This window comes from Triplophysa dalaica, chromosome 12 (assembly GCF_015846415.1).
Source record: "Triplophysa dalaica isolate WHDGS20190420 chromosome 12, ASM1584641v1, whole genome shotgun sequence".
NCBI lineage: Eukaryota > Metazoa > Chordata > Actinopteri > Cypriniformes > Nemacheilidae > Triplophysa > Triplophysa dalaica.
Genome location: NC_079553.1, coordinates 5,114,648 through 5,142,575, shown reverse-complemented (window position 1 = coordinate 5,142,575; position 27,928 = coordinate 5,114,648). Strand labels below are relative to the sequence as shown.

The 27,928-nt window shown below is 39.7% G+C and overlaps 1 protein-coding gene across 2 annotated transcripts in view; it reads left to right on the top strand.

Annotated features, from left to right (window-relative positions):
• The window catches only part of sema6e (sema domain, transmembrane domain (TM), and cytoplasmic domain, (semaphorin) 6E), a 113,307-nt gene that overhangs the window by 41,668 nt on the left and 43,711 nt on the right, over nucleotides 1–27,928 (top strand). For both annotated transcript variants that reach the window (XM_056762937.1, XM_056762936.1), the window contains exon 3: nucleotides 6,451–6,581. The gene's annotated coding sequence lies outside the window, so the exon portion shown is untranslated. The remainder of the gene's footprint in view (nucleotides 1–6,450; nucleotides 6,582–27,928) is intronic.

The window sequence follows — 27,928 nt, the reverse complement described above, 5'->3', positions numbered from 1 at the left end:
TGGTTCACCCACACCTCATTGTTCACATTTCTTGCGTCTCTGTGGAAGGCATAGGTGTTTCTGGAGCTGCGTGATGTGGCATTTAATAAAGACATGTGGTGGGTTGCCAGATTGTCAATTTTTGTATGCCGCTTTTGGCTTTCAATGTGATTAATGTGCAGAGATGCCATTATATTGCTCTCTAGCTTGGCCTTGCCCAGGCGGGCGCTGGCCACTCGCCCGGGGGTTTCTGATGATGCCTTTTATTTTAGATAGAAATTGTTACGTTTTGCGGATGCTGCGTCTGAACCACCAGCTTCTTTTTGTGTATTGGCTGTTTGTTGATGCTGTATTGAACATGCTGTAGTCTCAGAAACTAGCAGTAAAGGTGTAAAAGTTTATGAAACTGCGAGAATCCTGGGTGTATTCAATGTTTCCTTTGAAGAATCAGTGAACTGGATAAGAATTTTACACTTTTACATACTGGATACATGCGTACAACTCGTTGTCTGAAAATGTGTAAAATAAATCTACTTTCTCATGATATGTGCCCTTTGATATAAGCAAACAACATCAATCATCCTGAAGCTGATGAAACGGGTGGTGATGCAAGTAGTTCAAGGCATCTCTGAAAGGCCACATGTCACCTGACAAGGATGGAACAGCGGGACTCCTGTGGTCACAGAGAAAAGATATGTCAGGGTCACTGTGAGCAAGACCAGCAAGAGAAAGATGGCACGATGAGAGCGAGGGAGCGCAGGTGCAGCACAGGGAGAGAAACAAGCCAGCCTTGACCGTTATCACATGTCTCCTGGAAGTCGCAGCTTAGTGCACGCGGCATCATTCTGATGGTTTTCACATAGCAGTGAATGTGTCTGCCGTTTCACTAACAGATTGTTGTTTTTGTAACAAATTTTACTGAGAAAGAAAAACATGCATCAAAACAAGAAGACATTTGAAAGAGAAGTAAAGTGAAGGGAGAGATACAGTGGTCTGTTTGTGTCTGACCGGTCAGTCCGTTCCCACGGTATGAGTAGGAGGAAGAACTGACCCTGGACAAGTTCTGCCCCTTCATCCTTCTCTGTCTTTCTTTCTCACACACACACATGCACACATAGAATATGGACACATCCATGGCATTAGTTATTTGATTAAAGCATTTCGATTATTTTTATAGATTAGTTTAATAATTCTATAATTGAATGTAAAACAGCAAAGTCAACTTGATCATTGTTTTGTTCACGGTTTATTTAAAAAATTTTTTTTTTTTTTTGATTGTGGTCTGTTACTATCTAGCAAAAATACATCAGATATCCATCATTCCATCTTTTCTATTGTTCTTTGTGTTGGCTCTTGTTTGTTGTTTAGTTGCAGTTTGTTAGAAGTCTGTCCTTTGATTTCGAGAACAGAGGGATCTTAGTATCTTCAAACTGCGGTTTGTGGGCTCCGTATCTTTTATTTTTATTCTGATAAGCACTGAGTGGATAATTAGACAGAAATTCTTAGTCTGGGGCAAAAGTTTATTTTCAGTTTACTGATTTACCGAACACGGGGTTAAACAAGTGTTAAATAAAAACAGATATCACGGGGTGAAGGACATTTAAATTTTCATTTCATGGCTTCAAAGTTAAAATGTTTTGTTTTTTGCATGTTCTTACGTTTGTACCACAAAAATGTACACCTGTTCTGACATTTGAATGGAGTTGTATAATTTGTGTTTATGGGTCAATGACAAATAAGATTTTCAAGAAGAAAAAAAAAAAATTTTAAGCAGAACAGTTTGAAAATGTATTTTTATGTCCAAAAAAATGTATTGTGTTGATTTATATTGGTTTTACAGCATTTTAGGGAGCATTAATTCATTATTAAACAAGATTTCTGATTTTACCACCCAGAAAATGTCAGGTGGTGCGACCATATATTAATTTAAAATAATATACATTTAATGTATTTAGCACTGAGTATTTTTCCCCTCATATATAAGAAATTTAACATTAAATCATGCCAAAATATTTTATTAAGAATTTTATTGAGAAAATTAACATTTATTTCTCAGTTTTGTTCTCTGTTTGTATGTTCGGACGGTCGCACCACCTGACATTTTTGGTCTTTCAAACACCAAAACTCAAAAAATCTATTGAATTTCAATAAAATGAAAAGGGTTTCTTATAAAGGACATATTGTAGATCCATTTGATATATGACATGTATTTATTCAAATTCTTTTTAGGAAAATAATGAATTTGGACACAAAAAATACATGTCACGTCATTGACCCACATATATTTTGGTTCATGTTATTGCTCAGCCGTGTGTGGTATTTGGTTCAGTGTCTTACAGCATCAACAGTCTGATGCAGCGTTAGCCTCGCTGTTTTTTCTGGCCCCAGCATTTAAATATTTTGGAGGAAGGGACAAACTCGCCCTCTCTCACTTCTTTTTGTTTCTCTGTGATAAATTATACATGGAAAAGTCAGTGAGTGTCGCCATCAGCCATACCAGATCAGACATCGCATTGCAGAAAAAATAGCAAACACATCACAGTAGAATGAGAGAGATATAAAAAGACACAATGACAGAGAGGTCAAACTGGAAGAAAGTTGTGGAATTGGTTGAACTTTATTGCCCATGTTTGCACAAATAGGAGTTTTGTTTTGTCACCTTTTATTATGTGTCATGTCGTTTCCTGATGCTACTTTTGGTCAATTTTAGGTGAATCCGTTTACAAAATATAGAATTTCTTATTAAATGCCGTGGATGAATATTTACTATGTATTTAATCATCGTTTTAGTATTCATTTTGAGATAAAATTATGAAATGCCGACAATTATTGAATTTCCAAAATTTGTTTTTTTTGGCAAGAAATTACGCATTTGACATTGACAGACTTTACTTATACTGAGTGATCTATTCCTTCATGGAGGGCTGCATGTTTTTAAAGCCTATGTTGTGTGTGTGTGTGCGGTTGTTTGTGGATCACAGAAGACTGCGACTAATCAATATTTCCACTCCAAGGTGAACTCTAATATGGGTAATTTATCTGGCATCAGCTCAGTCGCACGCACACAAAAAACCTCGACAATTCGGCACTTTTATCTCAACAGCCGCAACCACAGGCCACATCTGTATCTGCAAAGAATCATATTAATTTGTAGGCAAATCAATGATCGTCATTTTATAACGAAGCCTTTGATATAAATGACCAGCATTCCTAGAACACGAATACAGATGTCTTCAAATTCTCACAAGTTCGGCTTTTGCTATATTGTGTTATGTTTATCTGAACTGCGATGATGCAGTACATTTTTTTAATTTATTTTGTAGAATAAGCATTAGTCACGGCCATCGGTGCACAAATTACTCAAGCACATCTTGCGCATCAAGCAAAATAATATTTTCACCGGCGTTCGGCTAATGTCAGTATTGCTATTTGAATGCACAATCATAAGCAATGGTCTCTTCGGCTGACAGTGGTTGATCGCCCGTAATTGAAAGCGTTCCCTCGCAGAGTGTTCCGGAAGGTCCAGTATATTACCATGCGGCGAGAGGTCCCTCACCCTTTTTCATTTCCCCGCTGAACGTCAACGATTAATCTGATTAGTGATCTATCAGCTGAAAGTTCTGCCTCCTCTGGCTTTAATGGTCAATGCTCAGGCCTGGTCTGAATTATTAACAGTTCCATTCCTGGAGACCAGGCACAATTCATCTCCAAACAGAGACAAAATGAAATGAATGGATGGGTTGGCCAAAGTGGACACTAACAAACACATGGTGGAAGTGAAAGTAGGACACACATACACACATTTGGAGGAAGAAATCATTTCTTGTAGCAGTAAAGAGAAGACATATGAAGCATGTATTGTTAGTGTGGGTGTTTTAGATTAAAAAAGCCCTTACCCTAAACTGAAAATTGTCACTGACGCCAGCCATTCCAAACCTGTGTGACTTTCTTTTAGTGGAACACAAAAGGAGAATCATTTTCTGACGTCAATTTGATTTCAGCGAAAAATGAGCATTGAATATTCGTTGTGTTCATAACACAGAGTGACACAGTGAGTAAATAATGAGAAAAATGTTTGGGTAAATTATTATTTGAAAAGAAAAGTTCGTATGGAGTCTAGAGAACGCTGTAGGCAGGCTGTGTAGGCAGCTCACTGGTTCTCAAAACAAAGCATAACTGTGCTTCTACACCTCATATGAATGAAACACGGTCCTAAATTTAATTCTAATCCTGAGTTTAAATCTCCATTTGCTCAGCAGGGACAAACTAGAACAGCATGTCTGTGTGTGAAGACAAGCCCCCATTTTAGGACAATCATCACATTGTAAAACATAAACAGCTGACGCTCAGCTGAAATTGATTACGGACAACACATCCCAGCTATCTAAATGGAAAGTGATTGTAGACTTAAATTATTTTAACCACATCTTTACAAACAAGGACATCCCAATAGACGGTTCACCCGAATATGAACATTCTGTCTTCAATTTCTTTGCCCTCTTTTCATTTCAAACCTGTGTGACCTTCTTCTGCAGAACACAAAAAAAGAGATATTAAAGACTGGTGGTAACCGAATGACGGCGATACCCATTGACTGGCTTTGGTTTTGTGTCCATACAATAGAAGGGAATGGGCACCGCCGTTGTTCGGTTACAAACATCAAAATATCTGCAGGATGAAGTAAGTCATACAGGAAAGGAAAAGAGGACCTTCCCTTTAAAGGTAGATCCGAAGGTGAATGTCAGTCCATCCCTTGTGAAAAATGTAACAGGTGTATCACAATAAAGAGTACTCTTGAGAGAAGCGTAATAGAGTTTGAATGGATTTGATAGAATTGGATTGTTTCAACATGCAGTACAGATCAAACACTGTCATGGCCATTAGATCACACACTCGGAGTCAATGCTGGGGTCAAAGCGAGACGGCCGGTAAATCACGACACACACAAACGCCGTCACTTAATGTGTGATTCAGCCACGGGGGAATCTACCGGCATCGTGCAATTCTGATGCTGTTATCCTTTTTTATCCTCTAGTTCATATTTCCATGCTGCAACTCGGTCTAACCACAGCGTGCATTGATTTTATTGCAGTGTAACTTCATGCTTGGGTAGTTACATTAGCTTCATTTCAAACGAGCTGTGTTTGATAGATTTGCTCATCAAAAAGCCAATGACATCCACCAGCCAAAGCAGAATGAACTGCGATTTCACTCCCTGCAGCGTACAGCGGTAAACACCATATAATATTGTTTGTGTGCAGGTAAATTCAGTGCGGTCTTCGCAGAAGCTGACAAACGCCGGCATGAGGGACGCTATTTTAAACCAGCATCTCGTTGTTTCGTGTTATAAAATGGATAGTGCTGATTGTGGATGCAGATTGTGGATAAAACACAACATTGTAAAGGGAAAGATGTTTATTTCTTTTTTACCTATCTACCGCTACCTCCTATATCACTTTCTAGCAGCCAAAGAGAGGCCAATTTAAAAACCTGAACTACTCTCAAGCTACCGTCGAAGATTTTGATTCTTCCAACGCAGCTAGATAAGGAATGTGTTTGTATTTTTCTATGGTTTGTTTTGTTCGTTCTGCCTCTGTAGCGTAAAGCAAATAGTCGAGTTCAAGCACCGGTTTCGGGCTTATGAGGAATGCCTGTCCCCCCTACCCCGTCCATCCCCCTGGGTTAGTATGTGGTGGGGGTTGTGAGTGGGCGAGTTGTGCAAAGGCCTGTGCACGAACTTGCTATAACTCACTAGCGGTTAGAGAGGCTAACTGCGGTCAGAATGTGATAGCCTTGCACAAATGTGTTCCTGGAAACGCAGTCAATCCCCACCAGCCTCACCGGGGGGTTTTAAAGATGCAGGGGTATGGAATTCCAGGTCTGGTTAATTGAATCTGTGATTTAGTCTCGCTGACGGGTACCACAGTCAGATTATTTTTTGCATTAGGGCTGCACAGCTGTATTAAACCCTTATAAAATATATATTTACATTATATTTAATGTACTCCTGGCAGGAACCGCACGCCGGTAATGGATGGATGGTTAGATAGATGCACACATTGTGTACACGCATGGCAGTATTTTTTTGTGTGTACAACACAAATGGCTTCCAGGAATTCTTGTTGTTTTTGACAACAGAGGGTTAATGAGTTTCAAAAGTGCGCTATGGCTTTCTTTACTCCATACACAGATGGGAGAGCAGTTCTCAAGTAGAAACATCTGGTCCTGTTTAGAGTTATGCGCCGTGTGTTTATGTGAGCAACATTTTTTTTTTTTAAAGCAGAGTATAAGAGGATTTTTTTTCCTGAACAGTTTGAGTTCTGAATCTTCCTCTTTGCGGGTCACAGACCGGTTCACATCTCCTGCCAACATGAGTCACCTACAAACCAGCGGTTATTACTCTACAAATCTGTAACACGGCCAGATCCAAATATACTTATGTCCTTTTCTTTCTCTCTTTCTCTTTTTCAGCATCTAGACTGCCAAGATTTTTCCCTTTTGAAGGTGTTGCCCCAGTTCCCTCCTCAACGACACCCGTCTGAGGTAAAGCGGGACCACATATTCTCAGATTTCCCTACTGGTCGTCTTCTCAAAGGACAACAGTGAGTATCCAGTTCACCGTCTCTTTATTTACAGCGTTTCGGGTCTCCTGCCTGTCATCATGGACACGCCAGTTCATATTTCCTCTCATCGTCATGGCAGACAGAATCAATTTTAGACACAGCATTTTACAGAGATGCAGCATCGGTTAGAGATCAGCAGAACTAACAAACGCAGATCGACCTGTCAGAGCCGATGCAACCCACGCCAGCCGGATCGCATCCGTAGATTGCATTGCTAAGGAAATGTGACCGATGCCTGTCAGTCATGTAGGAGCCGCTGATCTAAAATCAGTGTTCCGGTGCCATGTTATGGCAATTTATAGTGACCAGACGTTCATTTTAAATTGGCGCCTTCACAGCTTTATGAGCCGTGTCCCATGTATTTAGATTAAGTGCTATAAATAAATATTTTAAAGTGACACCACAGTAAATCGCACTGTTTCTGTCTGAAGCATTCACCAGATGTGTAACATTTGTAGCAGGTGGGGTATATAGTTTTCTGACTTGATAAGATATATAAGATACGATATATGATACATGTATATGCCAAACAATTTCTTTGAGTCATCTTAGTCATATTCTTCAGCGAAAGTCAAGTCAGCAAAACATCTAACTTGGAATTCAATATCCAACTTTAGTATAAATGGGACTTGATAGAGATATTGTTATCTTTTTTACTGTTTAGTAAAAATGCAGAAAAATAAACAAAGTGTTGACTAATTCAGTGCTACCTTATAGTTATGAAACTTGAGACTTATACATTTCTTTAGATTTCTCCACATTTGTTTCTATAATGTCAAATCAGGTTATTACCAATGGCAATGGGATTGTTTGCAAAAATACTACGAACAATATATTTATTATGATAATTGATTGATAATTTTTTGATCTACCGTTGGCGACTTTCTTTTTATCGTTTTGAGACCGTTGTAAATTAAAGGTCCAGTGAACGAAATTTAGGAGTTTGCTAGTTACAACCAACAGCTCCCTCCACCCCTCCCCCTCCTTTTCAAACGACTACGGTGGCTCTCACAGGACAAAGATGTCGTCACATTTTGGATTCTTTGCCGAAGGAGATAACGTATTATTGACAAGCGCTCTATAGAGCAGTTTGTGCGTTTAGGGCTACATGATGAATTCTATGCAAGGGGACCCATGTTGTATGTAGATAGAAACAGCTCATTCTAAGCTAATAAAAACATATCGCTTCTTTATGTATGGCCTTTATACATCTCTGAAGACTTATATATATATTATGCTGCATTTCTATCGATATATCCTCCAAAAATTTGCACATTGGACCTTTAAATCAGTTCTTTACCTTAAAACACGGAGACGGATTTGATTTCTTGTTTGCCACATTAAAGCGCTAGCACAGTAGCACATATACAATAGCCACACGTTTTGGTAATATATTTTAAATAATGGTCATCTTTTAACACAATGACTGCCATACTGAACCACACTACTTACAGGAACTCGTTGTAGAGAACATATGACGAATGTTTGACACACAATGAAATGGCCTTTTTCTCACACATTTGCCTAAAACTGCCTTCACATCATTTGGTCAGCACCGTTGTGCATTGACACTCATTCTCTCCTGATGCTCTCTGTGAGCAGAAACAACGTAAGCACTCTCATTTTAGATTTCTCTCAGTCCACCTCGGTCCTGGAAGCTGCATTTTGAGTCAAATGCCACAGAGGACTGCTCGGGGTGGTATTCAATAGAATTGCATCCCACTGTTTATCCTGAAGCTTCTCTTTGTGTTGTGTATGATCTAATATAGAGCCGAGTCCTGCAGGAGGAGGAGTGCCACTGGTTATGTTGGTACTTTTTGACACATTGGGTGAGAAGACTTACGGAAAGCACATGTTCCGTAAATATGTACGACCTTTTCCATAATTTTCAAATCGGTCTACATTCCCCAAATTGGGTGTATTGAACATTTTTAACATTATTATCGTTTATTGCATTTCCTGGGATTGGGATCGTAGTGTGTTGCCATCAACTTGTCTCTTTGTCCAAGGTAGGATGGTTCGATAGTCTTGTGTGATCTGTCTCATTGTTGCCCACCACAGCGCAGGGCTATACAACGCATAGCAAATCTCACCCAACGCATAGAGGAATTTACAGCAAGTTCCCGTACTTTGAGTATGAAGACAAGTATTAGACTGTTTGTGTGCTTTTCAAGGACTTTTTCAAGCTCCAATAGAATATTTCACATAATCTCTCTTGAGTTTTATAAATGAAAACTCTATTATAATGATGAGACTTGGAGCGATAGCACATAACACAGTTCTGGAACGAGCAGGGATTTACCATTTACTTAACCTTGCATTTAAAGTGGCCCGTGTAGGATTTGTACAAACAGTCCCTCAAGTTCAACTCCGTGTCCCCCCCATCAGTAACAGCAGTTCTGGTTCCTCTGTACTCCAGGAGGGAAACACTTGGCTGCTCAGAAATAGCTTGGGGTTAAATTCTCTTTTCACCAGGAGATTGGCACTCCAATCATTTCCTGGTTGCTGGTATGCTTCCCTAACCAGCAGTTACGCTAGTTATTTTCGATGTGTTTTTCTGTGCACCCTTGCATGTGTGTGTTTGTCTCCCGGGGCCGGTTTGAGATCTGAGCTTCAGTGCCCTGAGACTAACTGGCAGGAGGAAGCAGATGGCTCCAAGGAGGGGTGACCCTGCAGCAGCTCTCTGACAGAATCATGTCCTCCTGAGCCACACATGCCTCGCTTCTGTAATCCTGACAGATACCCGGACACGCACACACACTCGCTCATCCTCGTATTTGCTGTATCTCTGTAATCCATATGGCTGCCCCTCCTCATGTCTTGCTATAACAGCCAGTGATGGGTAACCGTGGGATTATACTCCGTCACATTGACACACTAACTTTAAATTATATAGACCGCATTGAACAAACTCGCACGTATTTGCGCTGACTGAAGGAAGCAAGGACAGATTTGGAGATCGAGAGCTTATTAAAGGATTAAGCCATCGAGTGTTGATGCCATATTTAATTTGACCCAAGACTGTGAGGAATGGAAGTACAGTATATGTTCAATATTTGATACTGTAACCATGTCATTGTATACATTGCAACAAAATATTGACGACGTGTCTTTGCACACATTTTGCAATGAGGAAATAACAATTTAAACCATCTTAGACCGACATGTTTTTTATGTGCTTTCTGGTGGTTTAGTGCTGGTGGACCTAGTAACACCGGCATTCAATATCGAGGATGCTGATACCGTTCAGTATAAATCTACACTGAAGAATAGCCCCTTTCTTTCTAATCTTTTTGCTCCAAGATGCACGAAAAGTGTCTAGTTCAAATTTTTTTGTCTTGTTATTTATTTTCCTACTAAACAAAGTGACACCTTGCAGCTTTCTTGCACAAGATCTGACTGGAATATAATCATAATCCCCCTGCAATCTCACAGAAATTTCGGAAATGCGGCCCCCATAACTGTAGCGCGTGTGCGCACAAAAGTAATTATGGGCTGTAGCTGGTATCAGCAGGAAGATGGTGAGTGAAAAGCTTTCTCACGGTCCATTGTTATTCCGCAACAGCGCGGCATTAAGTGGGGTATTGATCTTCTGATGTGATGCATCCGTCGGGATTCACCCACTGCTGATCCAGGATCAGGTCTGTCAGTCCTGGATGTCTCTCACCCGCCTGCTTTGAGACAATCACAGCCACCACGGAGTGAGAGGCAGGAGCTGTTGTGCGTTGGCGTTTATTTCAATGTGTACCTGGCCAAAAAAACAACAATCAGCACTAAAGCTTTTTTCAACTTGAAACTTGCATGCATGTGTGTTTGGCCACAAATCTCACTGAGCTGTCACTTCTGTTTTCAAGACGTGCTGTGAGGAACACAGGATTCCTCTGTCTCGCTCTCGTTACCTCATGCAGAACCTGTTTTGCTCTGCCTCATGAAGAAACTGTCTTACTCTCTTTACCTCATGCAAAATCTGTTTCTCTTTGCCTTATGAAGAACCTGTCTTACTTTTTTACCTGCTGCAGAGCCTGTCTCACTTTTACCTCATGCAGAACCCATGTCTCTCTTTCCCTCATGCAAAATCGGTGTTTCTCATTCCTAATGCAGAACCTCTCTCTCTTTTTACCTCCTGCAGAACCTCGCTCTTTTCTAGCTACTTAAATTATGTTTTTATTAATGAAAACTTTAAGTAATAACTAAACTCCAAAACAATTCAAACTAACATTTTATTTATTATTATGAAATACCATTTACACAAACGTTACTTTTCAAAAATATATATATTTTTGGCCCTAATTCTTTAAAATTGTCTATAAAATGTTGATAAAGCATCTTATACGCCTAAGATTTTAGCACAGTATTGTGTAGGCTTGTACTGCTGTGGTTGATCTTTTATCTCTCATTTGACATACTCCTTTTTATTCTTTAACCCTTTACTTTGATTTGCATCCAGCCCCCTGCTGTGTTTTGTTTTCCAAAAAAACCGTACCACAAACATCTAGTCTTCTCCAAAAGCCAACACGCACACAACTTACGCAATTTTGTTCACTTGTGAATGCATCTGCCCATGAGAGGACTGCTGGCGTGTCCTCCTGTACCATCTCGCCTCAGCTGGAGGACTTGGAAAGCTGCCAAAAGAAGATAAATGCATTTAGCTGGATTTAAAACCTCCACCCACCTCCCAGGGATGCCATGGTGCTCGGCTCCTGCTGGTCTTCATTGAATGAAGCGAGATGGTATTACAGATTTCTGCAGAGGGTTCGATAGCAGCGCTGATAGCACAGATTGAGCTGTGAAGAAACATGTGAGACAGGTGAAACACTTCATGTTTAGTTATTACACCCCTAACCTTGGATATGTGTCATAAAGTCTGTTAAACCAGCTCTGCACGATCTATTATTCATTTTCAATCGTGTAACTACTGATTCATTCATCATTTTGAAGTGTTTTTGAGATCAGGCTGTCTGTTTAAACAGAAATGATGCTGTGTAAGGCCCACTTTAAAGTGTATCCGATAACTGCGAGTTCCTAGATTTGATCTTGAGCTTAGTCACTGACCAATCAGACACACGATTTTGGTAAGTAGAGTTGATCTTATACGTGGGCAAAAAAAAAAACACAGTGGAGAATGTAATACTCAATGTTGCGAGTGTTTCTGTACAGATTTTCTCTTCATAGTTTATTTTTCAATTTGCTTTAAAGGGATATCTCACTCATAATAGAAAATTCCCTTTTGTTATTCCAAACCTGCATGAACAATTTTCTTCTGCACAACCCAAAAGAAGATATTTTGAAGAATGTTTGTAACCAAAGAATGGCGGTACCCATTGACAATTGTATGGGCACACAACCAATGAAGGTCAACGAGTACAACATTTTAGGGTGAACTATCCCTTTAAGGATTACATTTGTTTCATTAAGAAAAAAAATTTGCCATGACTTTACATGCAACATGCTATGCTAATCGCTTGGTGCAGTGTCTTTGTGATCCCTAGCACTGTTGTGATAAACACCTCGTGCATACTGGGAAAAATGCCCTTAGCATTAACAATGGAGGAAGATGAGTCTCAAAACGGCCGACTGAGACTCGTGATTAATGTGCGTGTTAGACGTGAAGAAGTGGCTTTTATTCACAAAGGGTTCTGGCCTTTGTGAGAGACATTCGCACCCTCTCATCTGATAATTGTACGATAGAGACGCGGTGAATCACTCTTAACGTTTGCCCTCTTATCTTCCCTCCGTGTGTCTTTTCCTCAGTTGCACTACACACAAGAGCACTTGCAACCGTGCACACATTGACGTGCACACTCCCTGTCAGCCCCTTAGCGCTCTTTTGACATGGTATCACCAGGCCTTTCCCTATCAGGTTGATTCCAAGGTCTGTTAGAAAGGGGTATCCTGCGCTGATGACCAGCAAGGCAGACGATCCCTCACTCCTCTGCTGCTCTCACAGACACTGCGTTTATGCCCCGAGGTCACATTACAATATTTATGGAGCTGGTGTGTGTATGCGAGTGAGGCCAACCTTGGCCGCACACTTTCGGCCTGTTTAATGTGATGTTAAATCTTGCAGCAGGTAAAGTGTTATGCGTATATTGACATTCTGGTTCAGTCACAGCGGCACTTTAATAACGCTTGATTCCTAGACCGTGGATAAATGTTGCCCGGAGGGCGTTTGCGTTATTCATATTTCAAACCGAAAATAGTTTTTTCCGGTAAGATATGTATAAGTCAGACCTTCGCGGTGACATTTCTGGGTGTGATTTCTGATTGACCTGAATTGTTTCCACGGATAAGCAGAATAAAACATGGTGTTCTACTTTTAGATTTGGTCCAGCGTACATGTCCAAAAGAATTGGCAGAAGATGAATTAATTCTATTTTGAGCGTAACTGGACCTCTGGATAGTTAATGCCCACCCTCTTTTTTAAAGCATTGGAAGTTGGTTTACTGTGAAGAAATACAGTCATGTATTTATAAAATAAAACAGCACTAGAGATGAATTATTTTTTATGTTATAGTAATTTATTTGACAGCTTTAAATCGGCTTTTCAGTTTTACTCAGAATTTCAGCTTTATTCAGCCTTTGAACAAGTCAAGAAGATAAAACCAAATATTGAAAATACATTTTTCATGACCTTCACTTGATCGCAGGTAAGGAATACATAATGGTTTTAAAGCAGCATTTCTTCACCTTACAAAATAGCAAACTAAAATAAAATATTGTTTTTGAAAGAAATTATAATAAATCTGTCTTGCTGTATGTTAAAAACAAGATAAATTAATTTTTCGATGGTATTGATTTGTAAGCCATCTTTAATTTATTGCATACAACATTTTGAATATCAATATTGCTGTATTTACATTTTATTTACATATTTGGTGTCACGATGACATGATTTTAGTTATCTGTTGCAGGTTCTTTTGCATCTTCATTGCTTTAGTGCTGCTTGGGTTAAAATGCGCTGTTTGAGCGTTTGTTACAACGTGTGACATCAAATATCTGTTTTGACAGTAAAAACATTTGTTCATTGCTGTGGGGTAGATGTAGATGGCTTTTGCTTAGACGTGTTCTGAATGGTCCTCTCTGTCTGACATTATGAACGTATGCAGACAGACGGGAAGCAGTTTATTTCCTGCTGATTTAAGCCAGTGGTTTTTGAGATTACCTGCGTGTCTTTGTATAAGCAGGAAAGATGCGTCACCTTTTCTTTGCTATCCTTATGCAGACGCGCGAAAAGCATCTGGGCTTACAGGCTTTACTGGTGTTGCGTCGTCATGACAATAAAGTTGAAAGAGCCAAAAACGTTCAGTTGATAATTTAAGCATACAGAATTTTGTTTTGCTTCACTTTGTTTTCTCTATTGTGGTTTTATTACGGTGTATGTACTTTTTACTACCATTTTCTGCATTTTATACAGTTTGTGTAAATTGACGGTTTCATCGGACGCACACGTCTTTGTTTGTTGATCAGTCTGGCTAGGGGCTAATAATATAACTATTTATATTTTATTTAATCTAGATTAATATTGATTTTAATGATTATTTTATTGTATAAAGAACAATTTGTTGAATTTTGCTGTATTTGAATGTTTTTAAATAAACAATTTGTTGAATGGTTCATGCTACTTTGTTGCATTTAAGTTAAGCAAAGTAACGGTTCTTCTACTGGTAACCCAAAATAATACTGTCTAGACATTCTTTTAACTTGCCAGCTGTATAAGAAAATCTTTTGGTTGTTATCAGAAATAATCTACAGGGATTCTTTGTGGATGTGTACCAGAACCGGAAGTTAAGTTTGGGCCCCAAATGAGTGCATGCACAGAAATGTTTATTCATGTTGTTGCTCTGAAACTGTCTATACAGTTTGTGTACAGGCACATTTTATCAGTTTGTTTGTTCTATGGGAATCAAACCCATGACCTTTGTGTTGCTAGCACGATGCTTTACCAGTTAAGCCACAGAAACAGCTTACGGTCAAAATCGTTGTATTCCTTTAACCTCACAAGTCCCTTAACGTCACTTTGTAGTGCTGAGAAACCCTAAAGTAACGCAGTTGCTCAATTGACATTTTAATGAGAAGATATAATTGCCTTTACAGTGCACCACAGAAGAGTACGTAACGCACGCTGCTCTCCAAGAGTTTAACAGACCTGTTTCGTTTCATCCAGTGGTCCCTCCTCGCCTAAGGGCGTGTTCTGGAAGATTTAGGCCTTTGATCTGTTGATAAGACCGGAGCTCTAGAGATCTGAGTATTTCTCAAGGTCTAAATGTGCTTCTTTCCCCTCCTCTTCGCAATAATTAGCTTTAGACCCAGAGGACCATATCAACGGGACTCTCAGAGACCATCTTTACTACTTTACTTGCACTCGCTTAAAAATATATACGTTATAACCTCCAGCATCCACCTGTGGCGTACTAGCTGAAACATCTCCCCCATCACACTTGAGAGACCAGAAATGTCTCAGTGTCTCTGAACCTTCTGCTCTCGAGTCAACAGTAGTGGACTGAGAAACATCACCCGTGTCAACAAAACGCCCTGAATAGCTTCTATTTCTAACCACAGCACCACGCAAGCCTCTTCTGTTTCTTCTTCGCTCAGTTTTTTTATCGATCCGTAGCTCATATTCACCGTTCTCCCCGTGCCAACTAAACACTCTTTACGTTTCATAATATTCCGATTCCAGGCTGGTGCAGCCACTCGAACGATTTCAAAACAAAGCCTTTGCATTGGAAATAGGCTCTCTGTTGCATGTAGAGTAAAAGCTGGTGGATACGAGACCCCTCTTGGGAGAGCTGTATCTGAGGGCCGTAAATGATGTCCGTGGTTGTGGGATACGGGCATCTCGGACTCGTATCTGTGTCTGACTAATGTACGCACCGAGCCTCTGTGTTTCTGCGGTAAGTTTTGTGTTACAGAGATATGGTGGGGGAGTCGTAGCCATTATATATCGAGATTTCTTAAAATCACTGGCTGTGTTTAGATGAGCGCTGTGAGTGTGTGTGTGTGTGTGTGTGTGTATGATGGCTGGTGCCACTAGTAAAACCCCAGACGTGACCAAGCACTGGCTTACTGCCTTTATGTATTGATTCAATTTGGATAACTCTGCTCTGAAGGATTCTGATCTTAGTGGCTTTACCCTCCCTCTCTTTCTCTCCCCCCTCTCTCACACACACACACACACACACACAAACAAACACACACACACACACACAAATGTGTCATTGAGACAGAAGAGTAATGGCCTCTCTCTGCCTCTTGCTCACACTAATGAGAATCTCAAATCTGACAAGCGAAGTGCATTCATCACACACACATGCTTAATGACACCACAGCAAGAGTCTTAAACACACACTTTGTCTCTTCTACACCGACACATTCAAATGTTCATCTTCTACATTCCTCTTGGTTTGGAGTTTGGGTGTGTAGCAGAAAATGGAAGCCTAACAACGGGTACAATGCGACAGATTTTGAGCTAATTTGTCAGGCCTCAGTGAATGTAAAAATACTTGGGCAACAATATCAAAGTCGATCAAAACATATTTGAGATTGTGTTTTGCACCAGTGGGTGCTGTAGATGGATTCGGTAAGGACAAAAGTAGGATTAAAGGCCTAATGAATTCAAATGAATTTTGCTGTGTATTCTGTTTTTGTTCCAATAAATTCATTTATTGCATAAAGGTCATACTGTTTATGCTTGCGGTATTCATAAATGTTGACAAACAATTAACCTTGTTATACATATTTCTTTATTATTAATGTAACGCTGCATGTTTTAAAATTATTATTTTAGTGTCTTGCCTTCAACACTTACGTCCAATTTTCTTTTGTTTTTTGCCTTGGTACACTACATACTTATGTTGTTAAATGTCCAGTTTATGGAATTTAGTGGCATCTAGCGGTGAGGTTGTGAATTGCAACCAATGGCTCAATCCACCTCTCTCTTTCGAAGCACTACGGTGGCTGACACAGGAGTAAGATTTCACTTATTTGCCGATGGAGATAACGTATTTATGAAACGCACTCTGTATGCTCTGGAAATGAACAACGTCTTGTGGTGCCATCCCGAAAAGGTAAAAAACCACTCTCGCGTATTTTCCTTCTCTGGATCAGTTCCAGTTATGTGGAATGATCTGCCCTCTGCTACAAGATCAGCAGATTCTGTAGCCATCTTTAAGAATTGCTGAAAACACATCTGTCAACACCTGAGTGATAAGTTCTGACTTCAATCTCTTTTTAAAAAATAGAGAGCTTTTGTTGTCCTTATGTTGTTCCAATTGCTTTCTATTGTTTACCTCATCTGTAAGTCACTTTGGATAGGAGCGTCTGCTATATGACTAAATGTAGAGTAGTTTGTCCGTTTAGGGCTACTGTAGAACCAACATGGTGAAATCCATGCAAGGGGACCTGCGTTGTATATACAGTAGATCAATCTAAGGTTATAAAAACGTAACGTTCATTATCCACATCGCCATATTTGTATATATTACATGGAAACACAGTTAACATGGAAAAGAGAGGATTTGTGTCACCCCTGGTAAGGATTGGCTTCAGAACCCTTCAGTAATGTGTCTAAAGGTTCCTTTCTCACTGTCGCTCTGCTGAAGTAGAGTCATTTTTGCTTTTCGGCTGTAGATAATTAACTGATGGTCGAAGAGATGTGGATTAAGAGCGATTATGAATTTTAATTGAAAAGCAGAGGAAATGGAATGATAACACAAGCATTAATTAGAGTGGTCTCTGAGCCACATTTGATCTTTTAATCAGGTCTGGGATTGAGATTATGGTTTGGAGATTGAGATTAAGATTACATGTGGGATTATCCCATTGGAAGACAAGACAAATCTGCGTCGTTCAGAATGTGATCAGAATTCAGAGTTAATACATCAATATGCCTTTACAAACACACACTCCAGGCTCCCTCTCATAGCTTCCAGTTATTCGGATTAAATGGAACGCCACCAGTAGGCATTTTGTCTTGAAAGAGGTCAGATGGGAGCAATCTAAAACCATTACCATTTTGTTGGAAAATATTTGCTAAAGCGTTATTTCAGTTCAGGCTCTTTGCGTTGATGTTGAACTCCCGACTGGTAGTTTGTTTAGAGGAATTTGACCTTTGACCATGTGGCCCAGTGACCTGCAAGCGTTTATCACACGGCTGTAGTGTGTGACCTATGTGGTCTAAGCCTCTAAGAGCTTTCTGTCAGTGCTGGTCTGGTAACATACTCTTCTGACAATAGCTGGATGAGTAAATACCAGATTGGGAACAGTTCAGAGTGCACAGGGTTGATAACAGTGTTTGTGAGGGTGTCCTAACCAGGCATCATGTGTCTGTTCTTTCAACACGAAAAGCCAAAAATGTAAAAAAAACAGCAAATCTGATTATATTTGAAGTCTAATGAAGAGCTTTTTACATTTTAGAATCAAAGTTTGAGGATCTTGTTGGGTTGTGAGGTACCGCTTGTAGTTTGGGTCAGCACTCGTGAGTGTGTGGTAGGTCAAGCTGTCCAGACCTTTAATGACTAAATATTTGACTTTTACCATGTACTTAAATAGCTTTTTGGTTGCTTTCACAATCTGTTTGTATATTATTATTGCTTTTTTAACAAGTATACACAATTTCCTATGTAATGAAATATAATGGCCTTGGGAAATCATAGTGTACAGCCACATTAGGGTGGAGCTATCAAGCCTGTTGGAACACAAATACAAACAGCAAGAGCTCTTGTAAAAAAATATGTAAATAACACAATGCAGTAGTGACGGGAATAGGATAACACCCAGAGCTATCAGTGTGTGAGCCTATGAGCTGGGCTATTGAGCACTGAAACTGAATACAGACCTGTCACTGAAAACTAACCAGCCTGAAATGACATGAGTCTCCTGTTTGTGTGTGTCTCTGCACTTGTTTGTTTGTGTGTGCGTGTTTGTCCTGTCATGTCAGTCCAGCCCAGCTTGCATGTATGATCACAGCTGCATGACTGTGTGAGTGTGAGCACACTTGTTTGTGTGTGAGTGTGTATTTCTTGTCATGTCTGTCCAGCACAGCATGTTTGATCACAGCTGTATGTGTGTGTGTGTGTGTGCGCATGGGTGCGCATGTGTGTGCACTTGGGGATTTGGAAGGGTGAGTTTCTTTACAGGGCACTGAGACGCTGAGCTCGGCATGTCTTTGCTATACACCCAGGGGTCTTTCACGCGTATCCACACACACACGTCTGTGTGCATCCCATGGGAATATTTTCAGAGTTTTGTCCAAAGAGCTGTGACAATTTTTTCTTTCCTTCTTTCCTTCTTTCCTTCCTTCCTTCCTTTCCTTTGTTCCTTTCTTTCTTCCTTCCTTCCTTCCTTCCTTCCTTCTTTGTTTTGCGACTTTAATTGTGATGCTTGGCTTCGCAAATGCCACTAGTGACACTCTCCGGAGTACATGAAGCTGTTTCACGCAGGTGTCAAGGCTCCCGGTTAGTTATTTCTGGTTTACACTCTGATTATTTAGCTTATTGTGATCAGAACCTCTCATGCTGTTTATTTGACAGCATTTTCCCGGCTTCACGACCTTACCCAAGTCGTACTCTAACACAGACCTGGATTATAATTGAAATAATATTGTGTTTATTACACTTGAATATGTTGCATGACAGTTATGGATTCTTTGTTGGTGTACTGATGTCTCCTTTGGAGATCAGAGCTGCTCTCTCCCTCTCTTTGTCTCTCTCTCTCGAGCTCTCTAATTGGAGCGGGTGCATGCTGTGCTTGGTTCGAGCGGGAGAAGCAAAGAGAGAGCGTCAGGCAGATTTTGACAGACTACACTGCAATTCTTTGATAAAGACTCCTCCTCTCGATTCCTCGCTTACCCCTGCACATAACCACCCACTCCCTGCTCTCCTGCGGGAACGCTCCGCCGAGTCTATGCGTGCATGGGTGATGACTCTAGCAGTCGGATCCCTGGGCTGTTTTTTTTCCGGAAGAACCAGAATTTGAAAATAAAAATAGACCTGCTTAAAAAAGTTGAGGAAAAAAACATGTTTTGCTCCCTCTTTTCCGCCAGCCACTTCACCCTCAAATTATAATATCCGCCGGGGGACGACGGCTCCAATTTCTGTCAATACAGACAGGTAATGCCTCTAGATAACAACCTTAAATATTAATGAGATCAAGCAAAAACATACTTTGCATACATAGCTTTTACAGTCAAAGAAAAGAGGGAGACCAATTTGATAGTAGCCTGCATAATTCAGAGGGCTTTTGTTTGAAGAGGTTGTTGTCAGGTCATCTGGACAAGAATTGATTTCCCCCTGTTTAAATGACTGATTTACAAATTTAACGTGTGCCGCATCGAGCCCGAAGTCTGATGAAAAGAGGGGTAAGTGAGGGATGGATGTGTAGCACTTGGTTAATGCTGCAGTCGTCTGTGAAGTCTGCCTGGCTGAGAGACAGTAAAGGAGAGTCTCTGTAGTTGTTGTATTGATCTGCTCAGCCAGTGTCTGCTGTCTGGCACGGATACCTCTCTGATGTCTGGTCAACGTCTGGACGGTAATGTTGTCTCAAACTCTGCAAGAGTGGAAAAACTTGAGCGAAACGAAAGCAAACAGTTGAACGTTTGTTTGATGGTTATCAGGAGGTCTGTTTGCCTGCTGTAGAGTAATTGAGTTTACACCCGAAAGGGGTCACAGATCTGATGTGGTCCGGTTTTGGAAAGCATGGAGTAAACGATGCAAATAATAGAGGGAAACTAACAAGTAATTGTGCATATTTAGGGTAGTTAAATACATTTTTAAAGGGAGGTGTCAATGTCTATTGACAGGCTGAATGTCCAGTCAGACTTTACTTTGATTTACAAATTCTGACTGTACATGAATGCCAACATGTTGCATAACACACCATCATTCTTAAAGAACGCAAGCAAAACTTATGTAATGGAAAAAAGATGACCCATAGTAGATCAAATGTTATTCATGCTGTCAGAGTGATTAGATCTTAGAGGATCTTATTGTAGCAATCTTGTATAACCCATCAGATAAAAACTTGTGCCCCCTGAATTCCACTTGAATAAGATTTGAACTGGCGATTTCAGCCAGAGAATGATTTTCCTGTTTTTGGATGCGTCATGTGCAAACTTTGACCAGATATGACATTTCACGCAGCGAGCCTCATGCTAATAAAGACAGACGTTGACGGCTTGTCCTTGGAATTTCAGACTGGAATGGGAAAATCAGGAATTGTCATCGTGCACGAGATGAAGAGTGATGTTCTCGTTTCCTCCTCCATTCCCTGCAGAGGCAGTGCTGCAGCTTGGCTCAGCCCACCAGAGTTTTCCTCCCTCGGACTGACCTTGTCAGGGAGGCAGAACCCATGTGGCCGCGGCAGATCTCTTTCTTCCCTTAGGGATTGGCTGACTGGCATTGATAGTGAGAAGGTTGTGACCTCTCGCTGACAGATCAGACACCCTTGTGACATCAGATGCCTCTGATTCTTTTAATCGAAGTAGATTTTCATGTTGCTGTTCCAGGAGGTGCCAAACAGACTATGCTTCTTTATTTCCTTTTGGTTTTTAGTTTGATTTCAATTTAGTTTTTGACAATTACATTTTAGTGTTTCTTCAAGGAATAGTTAAAAATTCTAACATTTATAAATGTCAAAGATATTTGGAACAATCTAAGCAACTGAGATTTCTTGGGCACCATTGGTCACCATAGTAGAAAGAATTATTGATTTCCATGAGAAACCTAATGATTGTTTACTTCTGGTTGTCTCTGCATATGTGGGAGAGAAAAAATACACTTCATACACAGCGCAGTGTATTACAGTGCATGCTGACAGTGAAACAAGGTACATGTTCAATTACTGTTACATTTAGCAAACTGTACCGTCCGTTTGGCATCTCCAGGACATTTCTGAGCTCTAGTCTTGTGTCAGATACCCCGGACTTAAGAGCACCTAGTTTCTGGATTTGTTCATGTTTATGAAGTTTATTAAAATCGAAATGTATTACAATTCAGTCTGTTAGGATCAGCTAAATTTGACATTATTAGTATAGTAATGTTTTAATGTCTTAACTCCTTTATTTGTTGTAACATTTTGGTTTGGGTTGTACTCTTAAAAGCGAACAGTTCCAGATTAGTTTTTAAATCGTAAACTATTTTTCACTTTTAACTTTAGTGTGCTAAATAATTTTTCAACTGCTAAGTTTTTGTCTTCATACAAGTTTTAGTTAGCAGTAATAACCTTGGCACAGAGACAAGGAGAGAGCATGAGTGAGAGATTCAATTTTTTATTTAATCCCACATGAGGGTCATAGTGTTTCCAGTCTGTCTGTCAGCTATTTGTCATTCTATCTTATTCTCTGCTCTTGAGCAGACTTTGTCTGCGGTCACACTGGTATTGTCTGCATATTAATGTCCTTTTGGTTTCTACGGTTACCAAAGTTCCTACTCCTATCCCATACGCCGTTATTCTAAAGAGTAGATTAAAAAATTAAATATGTGACTTGGGATAAAGGCAAGCGTGTCTATTTTATGAGGCATGATAATGGCCTCTTAACTTTGTGCTGTCAGATGTGCATTTTTCTTTCACCTCTCTCTCTCCCTCTCTCTCTCTCTCTCTCTCTCTCTTTCCCTCCATCATCTGTTCTGCAGGGGCAGACCGCAGTAATTGCCCGACACTCTTTTATTCCAATTCTCATCTAGCCCAGCAGCAGCAGGGTGGTCACTCACTGGAAATCTAATTAGGGGCTCTTGTGAGTGTGCTTGTGTGTCCGCATCGTGTCCCAGATGAGATGGGCTATGATATGACGGATAGCACACAGCAAGCCATTTGGATCAGTGTTTAAAACACACGCAGACAGTGTGCCAGAAATATCTAGTTTTTTAAAGCCTTCTAGAACTATTAATTCCTGCAAACTGACTCAATTGATTTAGAGTCCAAAAATACTGGAGAGCGGTTGTTAAGAGATGTTTATTCTAAAATACAATGCTTTCTGTTTTATACTTTCATCTGCAAAAGACACATTTGTTGTGAATAAGTTTTTATTTGGCCATTTAAGATTTTTAAAATCAAATTTTAGATTTTGTAGTCCTTCCTTTTCCTTTTTTATTCCTTGTCGTCTATTGATTGTTGAATATGAGACAACATAACATTTTGAATCGTGCCTTTGATTTATAATAATAATAGTAGTGAACTTTATTTTCTTTTCTGCTTTTAAAAAGTTGCACCATGAAGGGTTTTAGAAAATAAAATGAATAAATAATACATATCATAATCTTGTAGAAAATCAAACAATTTACATCAACACAATTTGGGTAGCAAAAACACTTTAACTTTAACATTGTTCATTTTAATTTATTAGTTTTCGAAATCTGATTTCTTGGTTTTCGTTTACTGATGTCTATAGTTAGCATTTTTTTAATAATATTCAATCATAAGTGTTTCTCAGATGTATGCAAATTTTGCTGTTTATTAGTGCGTTGTATTTTATGTCACCCAGCCCTACTTTTGTCAGCGGTGTGTGCGTGACTTCATGCATGCAAGCATTAGCCTACTAGGTGACCATTGGAACATGTGATAATATCATGAGACGGGTCTTTGATAATGATTGGTTGTTTTGCCATAAACAAGTGGATGTCTGCGGTCTAAAACCAACAATGTTGTCTTTGTGATTCAAATTCACACACACACACCAGCATACACACGGTCACACTGTTTTCTCCTTGTTTTTCCTTGTCGAACCAAAAGCCAGTGAGTCGCTTTGGTAATTTGTTTGTTTTTGTCTGCGCTGAGCGAACGAGCGCTGTTGATCAGTTCCTGACTCTCATTTGTCCGACTATAGAAGAACCAAAGTCCAGGTTCGCACGTCTTTTGAGAGTGTTACGTGATTCACTTTCTCCACCTGCCTTTCTTATTCATTAGCTCACAAAAGCCAAAGATATGAAACATTTGCTCCGAGTGTGCGTGCACCAGTGAGTGTGTGGAAAAGTTGGATTTACAGATTTCAGTGAAGTGAGGAGTCGGCTCTTGCCGTCTTATACACATGATGGTGTATTTGCGATTCAGCAGCAATTAACCTCAATCTATTTGTGAAAAACAGGCATTCATTCAAGGTTTCTCATCATTGCGAGGTTGAAAGGTGTAATTTAAACTCGTAGCATCACTAATCAGACATGTTTTTAGCTGACACGGTCTGTACCACTTTTTTCAGTGAAACACTGCTGGTGCTCAGTTAAAACCTCAGAATATCTGAATACGGTTTTGTACATTTACATTTATGACACTTTTATTCAAAGTTACTTATTAGGCGTTTCAATTATTATTTCAATATCTTTGTTCATAAGAACCCATGATTTTGCATTGCTAGCATGATTCTCTACCAATTAAGCTACAGGGTCTGATTTTATCCATTTAGCAGAGTTGTTCTTACGATTTTAATTATTTTTTGTTCATTTTTTAATTAAAATTATTTTTCTCAAAATTGTAATCACAATTCTTTTGCTCAAACTTTAATCGCGATTAGTATTAACAATTATTTTTCTTCCAATTTTTTTATGCAATTAAGAACCACGATTATGTGCTCAATTTTAATCACGAACATTTCACGATTTTTATTCCAATTAATAAACACCTTTATTTTGCTCATTTTTTGGGCAATTATTTCCTCAAATTTTAATCTCAGTTATTAATCACGATTATTTTGTCTTTTTAGAACTTTTACAAAATTATTTTCTAGCATATTATTATACTTAGCAGTCTGTTATACTTATTATACATTCAAAGCGCACTATCATCTGCAAATGACCAATTTATGACCTTATCACGATGATGTTTGTGCTTGCTGTATTACACATTCAAGTTATTGCGAATATGCTTAATTTGACAATTATAGTTTAAATACGATTAATCGTTCATACTTCTTTCTCAACCCCCAGTTATTAACAGCTCCAAGTTCAAAACCAGGAGTTTTAAGGGGTCATTGCAGACTCGCATTTCTCGAGAAACTCCGTATTTCAGATGGGATCTAATCTTTTCGAGAGTTTAAAATCTCTATCTCTATTGTACAATCTATATAGGATGGGATCTATATATGTAAGGCTAGGTCTGGCCTCTGCCCCAGCTACTTGTGGGTCCCTGACAGTAGGGTTGGTGGGTAATGGGCCGTGCAGAGCCAGAGCGCTAATGTGCTTAATCGTGTTTGAAATGACAGAGGAGCCCAGGGACACCAGACTTTATTATGTTGGGCCATGTATACAGAGGGGAGGCTCGTCCAATCTCTGCTTCTGATGGTGTGAAAGGGTCCCAGAGTGGAAAAGATTGGCGGGAGGAGAGAAAGGGAGCGAATGAAGTGTGTCCTTTTTCCCTGTGTCAAAGGACAAAGAGAATTACATTATAGTCAGCCCGACTCTTCTTTGAATAAAAAATGATGCACTCTCTCTAGTTCTCTCTTTCTCCTTCTACTCAGTCTTGGCTGGCGTGAGGTTACCCAGGTATAATAAACCTCTGATGGAGTTCAAATTTTTCTGTGTGAAATTTTAATCACAGATTTTATCACAAGCGTGTCTCTGGCCAGCAGTGATAAAAGACTTGTTAAAAACAGAGTCAACTTGTAAATGAATATAGGTCTTTTAAAAGTGACATGACCGCGTTGGTCCCGGGCTATAAAAAGATACCATTCGGTTCCCATCAGGGTTCCTACGCCGACCTCTGCGAGCGCTTTACAAGTGCCGGAAAAGGCACGAAGCTGCTGGTAAATCCAAATGAATGTCGGATAATCAATCCAGAGCTCAAAAGATTTCTCTTTCTAAAACTTCGTGGCAGCTTCTTCAGTTGCCCTCCTACCCGCCCTCCGCTGCATCAGCAACTCTGCCTCATTAACAGAGGGCCTCCGCAGACCTCAGCAGCACTGGCCTCATTGGGCTGAGGGAGAGCCAGCCCTGACCCTGTGGAAGTGCAGGGGATAAGCAGGGGTTTAGTCACATATCGACAGCTGTCTGCTTATTGGCGCCCCACATTACCACAGACGCCACATGAATGAAAACTGATTAGAGTAAGAAACACGTAAACAGTTTGCAGAGATGCATACATGCATTTGTGTGCCACCTGCCTGGAAAAGAGAGTGAAACTACTTAGTGGTCTCCGTTTGTATCCATTCAAGGGGATTTTCATGGATCATAATAAGCTTTTGGTAGGTGGTTTACACAGTGCAGCTCTGTGGATTTGACCAGGTACAGTTGTTTTTTCTTAATATTTACAGGTGTGAGGTTACTTAAGTGGATGTGGCTTCCAACTTAATATATATATTTTGTTTATGCTTTCATACAAAATTTCTCTAATCGATAACCGATTATTCAGAGTGACAACTGCCGATACACTCCGGAATGTGAAGATTTTTTTTTTTTATTAATTCATGTAATGACTATTAGTATTGAACAGCAAACTGGTGATGTTTCCGATACCGACCGATAATGATTATTGGCCGATATATCGGTTCATCACAAGAATATTTCAGTAGCAATATGAAGATTGGAAAGTATAGCAGTCAGGTCAAAACAAGCATACTTGCAAATGGGCGGGCTTAATTGTGGTATGTTACACTATATAATGATGTATAATCTTTTAGCGAACATCAGATTAGCATACTGTAATTGTATTCAATGTAAATCAATGTTTTTAAGCAACATCCAAGATACGATCATAAGAATGGATAAAGTTTTAAATATTTGGGTGAAGGTTGGTCACATTCCATATCCCACAGACAATGTAGTAAGTCAACAAATAAAAGGAGCTGATGTAATATTAACATTCATTCCACCCGTGTGACTGTGATGGCACGCCTCTCATGGAGCCTCTGATATCATTTTGCCAAGAATTCAAAGCTGTTACTGAAAGCGTATTTGTGTAGCCTGTAGGCCGAATGTGCCGAGCTTTACAGAAACACAGAGAAAGTGAGCTGAGGGAAAGTAATTAAGTCCAAATCCATTTAGGTCATTTAATTAATTGAGGGACACATTCACTGGTTTCCCAGCCCTATCACTGCACACATCAGCCTTGAGTGCTGATTGAGGTGCCATTTGGAGCATGTATTAATGACAGCGGAGAGATGAGTGAGGAGGAATGGGCTGTCTGCTCTTATCTGTTCTGAGGTCTCATACTTTTGGATCTCTAAAGAGTGCTTTGCCTTAAGCGAAACGGATAGCTGTATGTTGATAATTATTGGGACTAGAGGTTGTAAAGGAGTACTTTGACCTGATACTTGTCGGAATACCTGAGGTTTTGTTTGTTTCTTGTGGGTGTCTTGTCAAAGTTTATTTTGATTCTGGCTCCAGTCACAAATCTGTTCAATGCAAAATTTTATTCTTGGGTTCACTTGACTGATTTGTTCTTAGTTGTTTGTTTACCCCAGGTTTGTTTGGAGAAGACTTATGTCTACTCCCCTGTTTCACATGATGTTGGCCCCATAATTGATTCTTTCAAGCTCTGCGGTCATGAGACTGATATACATTAGGTTTTTGCCTCATGGTTGTCTGTTTCTGTAGACCATTTTGCAAGATGCAAACACTGGTCCAGCAGCACTTCCGGATTATTTCTTTATTTTATTATTTTACATATATAATGAAATCTTATTGATATTTGTTAAATATTCTGTTGGTTGTTATTTGTTCATTTGTGTGGTGTTAAAAACTGAAACAGGACCAGCGTTGTTTACAACTTCTGAGGTGGTCTACATGAAAAAAACCACAACATTTTAGTTTTGGTCTGGGGAATATGGCGTTTTACAGTTTTTTGCTGTAATAATGTATTGTTTTGTTAAATGTGTGCATTTTGCATAGGAACACTCAAAGCTAGTTCTCTATGAATAGCTAATATTCATAGAGAGGCCGTTTGTCAATATGTGTTCTTCAGCAGTCTTGTGTCCTCATGTTCTCGCTCTACGTCATCAAAAACCATCCGGTCCAAAACTCAAGAACACAAGCACAGAATACACAAAGTAGTACCCGGACGTGTTCATGATATAAAGCCTTGCGCGCCTACGGAATCCGGTTGAAGTCACTGCGGCGCGTCCATCTCCACAAGAACACAAGTCCGTTCTTTGCGTTTGAGAAACGACCATAATGTCTCTTTGTGTAGCCCTGACAGGGTGTGTTTTCACATGGGCGTGTGGGGTGACATTAATACTGATGGGATCATGGGACTTTATATCTATGTTGACACTGCCAAAGTGCTAAAGCTCAAACAGCAGACGGCTATTTGTGTTCTAGTCTAAAATACTAACTGGCCATTAAAATTTAAAGGGCACGCTGGCCTCTCATAAGACACAAATTAATCTGTAAGTCTGTTTACTGAAG